At 47.3% G+C, this 6,000-nt stretch overlaps 1 protein-coding gene across 1 annotated transcript in view; it reads right to left on the bottom strand.

Annotated features, from left to right (window-relative positions):
* Positions 1-6,000, bottom strand: part of LOC139746023 (uncharacterized) — a 59,913-nt gene that overhangs the window by 33,756 nt on the left and 20,157 nt on the right. The gene's annotated exons all lie outside the window — the stretch shown is intronic.

Here is a 6,000-nt window from a genome sequence, read left to right as displayed (position 1 = left end):
CACACACACACACACACACACACATATATATATATATATATATATATATATATATATATATATATATATATATATATATATATATATATATATATATATATATATATATATATAACAAATGATTCTCTGCCACAAATCGTCATCTAGTCAAACTCATATATGACTTTACGGTTGATATATAAGAACACACAATATTCGTACTGACATGATGCAAGATTCACAAAATATGATTATTCATACTCTAGCAATTTGACCCCTTGACCTTTGGCATGACCCTTACAGGTCAGGTCAAAGGTCAAGGCTTTCATACCTAAGGGTCGTGCTCTCGCGCGTCAGGGAAACACAGTCGTACTCAAGGGGTCGTATCCTCGTGAGCGAGGGTCGTACCGTCCGTTGGCCCAGGGGAAGAGGAGGGGGATGGTTGGTCGTGATGTCGTGCATAGTGGGCCACAGGCGTCATGTACGACCCGTCTGGCTGGCGGCCAATTAGGTCAGTTGGGTCGTTATATGATAAAGTTTGTGGTGTGGCGTGAGTGTGGTAGAGTGTGGTGGAGTGTGGTGGAGTGTGGTGGAGTGTGGTGGAGTGTGGTGGTGGTGATGTGGTGGTGTTGGTGGTGAACTGGTGGGGACTCTGGTGTCCTTCAACAACCCTTCACACCACACACACACACACACACACACCAGTACACCTCATTACAACCAGCTTCCTCTTTTCTTTCACACATATTCGTGTTTGTGTGAGTGACTTGATCATACACTTGTCCTTGGGGCGTGTTTCCATTCTGGCCACCTCCCTGGTAAGGCGGAGAGAGAGAGAGAGAGAGAGAGAGAGAGAGAGAGAGAGAGAGAGAGAGAGAGAGAGAGAGAGAGAGAGAATTCCCGTTATGACACATTAAGTAGGTGTTCATCCAAGGCTCCGGTTTCTTTGGCAGTACATAGAAAACGGATGGCTGACACCATTGGACACAATATGTGCGACAGTTGCATATCCCATGTACTGAACGAGGCCAAGTCTGACAACAAGTTACTGAACGATAAACCAAGTTATCTCCTGAAGTTTGAGGACCTTAGCCACATACCATCCCAAGTTATATAAATCGTAATTAAACATGGCGACAGAGGGGAATTTCAGTCAGGCTGATAATACAAGTAACTTCCAAAATCATCCGCCAGATGACTCCCCCACTCACCCGTCGCGACGCGCTGCTGGTTTGGGGGTCTCGTCGGTATGTTTATGTTAAGTCCCATGTAACACTAGCATTTTGCTACAAAATCAACAGAAAAAAATAGACATTGACAACTCCTCCTCTCTCCCCTCACCCCCCCCCCCCCCCGAAAATAGACATTGACATCCCCGCTCCTCCCCATACACATCCCCATTCAAGCCTGAGTTAAAGGCGGGTCGTCTTTATCATTCGTGCCACTCTCTCTCTCTCTCTCTCTCTCTCTCTCTCTCTCTCTCTCTCTCTCTCTCTCTCTCTCTCATTCTACACTTCCTGAAGTACTAGTGTAACTTCTGAAATGTAGACCAGCGTGCACCAACCTGATTGGCAACAGGTACGACCCTGGGGCACGACGGTACGACTCTGGGGCACGACAGTACGACCCTGGGGTAGGACGTACGACCCTGGAGCACGACGGTACGACCCTGTGGCACGACGGTACGACCCTTTGGGTATGATGAACTTGCCATCATAACACTTAAAGGTCGTACGTCGTGTTCAACGGGTTAATACGACGTTAGCGGAGTACACCATACAACTCGTTTACCTGTGACGTCACGCCGGGTACTGTAAACAACGTGCGCGCGCAATCAGCTGGCATGATAATTGCCACATATCACCAGTTTCATGATTTTTTTCCGTATTTATAGGTGAGTTTTCGGTATATATCTAATTTCTATCTTCCTGTCCCAATAAAATTTCATAGAAAAAATACCTAACCCGTTTTAAACATGATAACAACACAACGTCTCGCCTGAACCACACAGTCATTGATGTTCTCATGAGAAATTATCATTACAAAATGACAATAAATTTGATAAATACAGAGACAAGTAATGATAATGGTAATAATAGTAATAATAGTAATGATAATAATAATAATAATAATAATAATAATAATAATAATAATAATAATGATAATGATAATAATAATAATAATGATAATGATAATAATAATAATGATAATAATGATAATAATAATAATGATGATAATAATAATGATAATACTAATAATCATAATAATAATAACAATGATAATGAAATAATTATAAATAAAGTATTATCGTTATTAGAACGACAATGATAATGATTATCATAATTATTATTATCATTAGTATTATTATTATCATAGTTCGAGTTTCCCTACAAAAAATAAATAAAAACTATAGATTTTTTTCTTTCTTTCTTTCTTTCAAACTATTCGCCATTTCCCGCATTAGCGAGGTAGCGTTAAGAACAGAGGACTGGGCCTTTGAGGGAATATCCTCACCTGGCCCCCTTCTCTGTTCCTTCTTTTGGGAAAAAAAAAAAAAAAAAAACGAGAGGGGAGGATTTCCAGCCCCCCGCTCCCTCCCCTTTTAGTCGCCTTCTACGACACGCAGAGAATACGTGGGAAGTATTCTTAATCCCCTATCCCCAGGGATAAAAAACTATAGATACAATAACATATTTGGTATACCACTAGTGTCATAAGGTCTATGGGGCTTGAGTCTTGGGTGGGATGGTGACTCTTACAAGCAAATGCTTGACGTCTCCCCCCCCCCCCCCCCCCGCGCGTCAAGAGTGTTTCAAGACAAAAATTGCTTCCCAGAAAGCAGGTTTGTGAACGAGTCAGGTAGGAACTTGTGATGTTGACACCGCTCGAGCAGGCACACTTGTGGGGGGAGGGGGGTGCATGGGGGAGGGTCGCTATATATATATATATATATATATATATATATATATATATATATATATATATATATATATATATATATATATAAAGATGGCTTGTAGGGAAGGAACTGGGAATGATGGGGGGGAAAATACATCAATTCTCCTATAAATAATTTTTCTCATATATATATATATATATATATATATATATATATATATATATATATATATATATATATCCCTATGGATATCCAATTACCATATATCTGTTCACATATTCACCACAAAAACTCCACCTAGCTACATTCCCCTTCCCCAAACTGACCACTTGTTGCGTTACCTTCGTCCTTAGCGATAATAACGCACCTCTATATGTAAGTGGGTGAATGTGATTAAGGTAATCACCCTTGTTAAGAGCCACTATAGTTCGCTATAGGGAGTGTGTCGATATATCTAGACTCTACGGGCCATCTATAACCAGGTCTCGCTATACAGAGGTGAGAGACCATAGTTTCTGGTCGCTACTGAGGAGGAGGAAAGGTGAGGTGGGGTCTGAGGCACAGACCAGAGGGGAAGGGAAGGTCTGGGACACAGGCCAGAGGGGAGGGGAAGGTCTGGGACACAGACCAGAGGGGAGGGGAAGGTCTAGGGACACAGACCAGAGGGGAGGGGAAGGTCTGGGGACACAGGCCAGAGGGGAGGGAAGGTCTGGGACACAGACCAGAGGGGAGGGGAAGGTCTGGGGACACAGACCAGAGGGGAGGGGAAGGTCTGGGGACACAGACCAGAGGGGAGGGGAAGGTCTGGGACACAGGCCAGAGGGGAGGGGAAGGTCTGGGGACACAGACCAGAGGGGAGGGGAAGGTCTGGGGACACAGGCCAGAGGGGAGGGGAAGGTCTGGGGACACAGGCCAGAGGGGAGGGGAAGGTCTGGGACACAGACCAGAGGGGAAGGGAAGGTCTGGGACACAGGCCAGAGGGGAGGGGAAGGTCTGGGACACAGACCAGAGGGGAGGGGAAGGTCTGGGGACACAGACCAGAGGGGAGGGGAAGGTCTGGGGACACAGGCCAGAGGGGAGGGGAAGGTCTGGGACACAGACCAGAGGGGAGGGGAAGGTCTGGGGACACAGACCAGAGGGGAGGGGAAGGTCTGGGGACACAGACCAGAGGGGAGGGGAAGGTCTGGGACACAGGCCAGAGGGGAGGGGAAGGTCTGGGGACACAGACCAGAGGGGAGGGGAAGGTCTGGGGACACAGGCCAGAGGGGAGGGGAAGGTCTGGGGACACAGACCAGAGGGGAGGGGAAGGTCTGGGACACAGACCAGAGGGGAGGGGAAGGTCTGGGGACACAGACCAGAGGGGAGGGGAAGGTCTGGGACACAGGCCAGAGGGGAGGGGAAGGTCTGGGGACACAGGCCAGAGGGGAGGGGAAGGTCTGGGACACAGGCCAGAGGGGAGGGGAAGGTCTGGGGACACAGACCAGAGGGGAGGGGAAGGTCTGGGAAACAGACCAGAGGGGAGGGGAAGGTCTGGGGACACAGACCAGAGGGGAGGGGAAGGTCTGGGGACACAGACCAGAGGGGAGGGGAAGGTCTGGGACACAGACCAGAGGGGAGGGGAAGGTCTGGGGACACAGACCAGAGGGGAGGGGAAGGTCTGGGGACACAGACCAGAGGGGAGGGGAAGGTCTGGGGACACATCACCCTGGTTGCACTTGTTATTAGGTCAATTAGCAACTGCTTTGCATCTGGCTAACGAGCAGTAATTTCGCGCAATTTTCACGAGGCTTTAGTGAACAATTGGCGAGACAGAAGTAAATAGAGAGAAAAAAGAAAAAAAAAGTTGGTGAAATTAAAAAAAAAAAAAGAAATACATATATATACACTGTTTTACAGCTCTCATTTTCGCTCTCGGAATTTTCTTTGTGATACACGAAGTGAGTGTTCCTGTTTATAACGTGTCTCGTACAGGTGTTGGTGAGGGGGGGGAGGGGGGACGGGTGGCGAGGAGTGGAGGGGTGTCTGTGTAGGGGAGGGAGGGAGGGAGGGAGGGGGGAGGGTGTTTGGGGGTGGTCTGGTATGCAGGGATGTACGACCCTTGACTGTTTGGATAGACCTTATGATATCGGATGACCTTATATCGGTATGTGATGAACTTATGATATCGGTTGACCTTATATCGGTATGTGATGACCTTATGATATCGGTCTTTGGTGACCTCATATCATCAGTGGGTTGGCCTTATATCGGTCTATGGTGACCTTATATCGGTCTACGGTTATATCGGTCTATGATGACCCTATATCGGTCTACGGTTATATCGGTCTATGGTGACCTTATATCGGTCTATGGTGACCTTATATCGGTCTCTGGTGACCTTATATCGGTCTATGGTGACCTTATATCGGTCTCTGGTGACCTTATATCGGTCTATGGTGACATTCACCGTCCACAGTGACCTGCCCTCGTCCCTATCCTTCTATCTGTCTTATCTCTGTCTTATCTCTGTCTTATCTCTGTCTTATCTCTGTCTTATCTCTGTCTTATCTCTGTCTTATCACCTTGAGCTTCATCCGGCTGGGTATGACGTCACCACCGTCTTATGACGTCACTGGGCCAGATTGTCATGCACTTAGTTGGCCTGGTGGTGACCTCAGCGATGACCTTACCCCAGCCGATGATGACTTTCTCAGTGGGTGATGAAGGCTCTTCTCTCTCTCTCTCTCTCTCTCTCTCTCTCTCTCTCTCTCTCTCTCTCTCTCTCTCTCTCTCTCTCTCTCTCTCTCCAGGACCATGTTGGCTGATAGCGTGTTGTCCAGCTTTCAGCTCAGCGTAAAACCTATCTTATCTCAGTTCTTTCCTCTTCACTTGCTGTGTGTGTCACCGTGAAACGTGTCAGAGGAAGGAGGAGCGTGCGTGTGTATGTGTGGCTGGGAGAGTGTGTCATTATTATCAATTTGTACTATACGAGGGAGAGGGAGGGAGGTCTACACTGGTGGTGGTGGGGGGGGGGTCCCATTTCTTGTACTGTACGTGGGAGAGGGAGGTCTACACTGGGGGGTCCCATCTCTTGTACTGTACGTGGGAGAGGGAGTTCTACACTGGGGGTGGGAGTGGGGGGT

Source organism: Panulirus ornatus, chromosome 63, assembly GCF_036320965.1.
Source record: "Panulirus ornatus isolate Po-2019 chromosome 63, ASM3632096v1, whole genome shotgun sequence".
NCBI lineage: Eukaryota > Metazoa > Arthropoda > Malacostraca > Decapoda > Palinuridae > Panulirus > Panulirus ornatus.
This window is presented reverse-complemented; position numbering and strand designations above follow the sequence as displayed.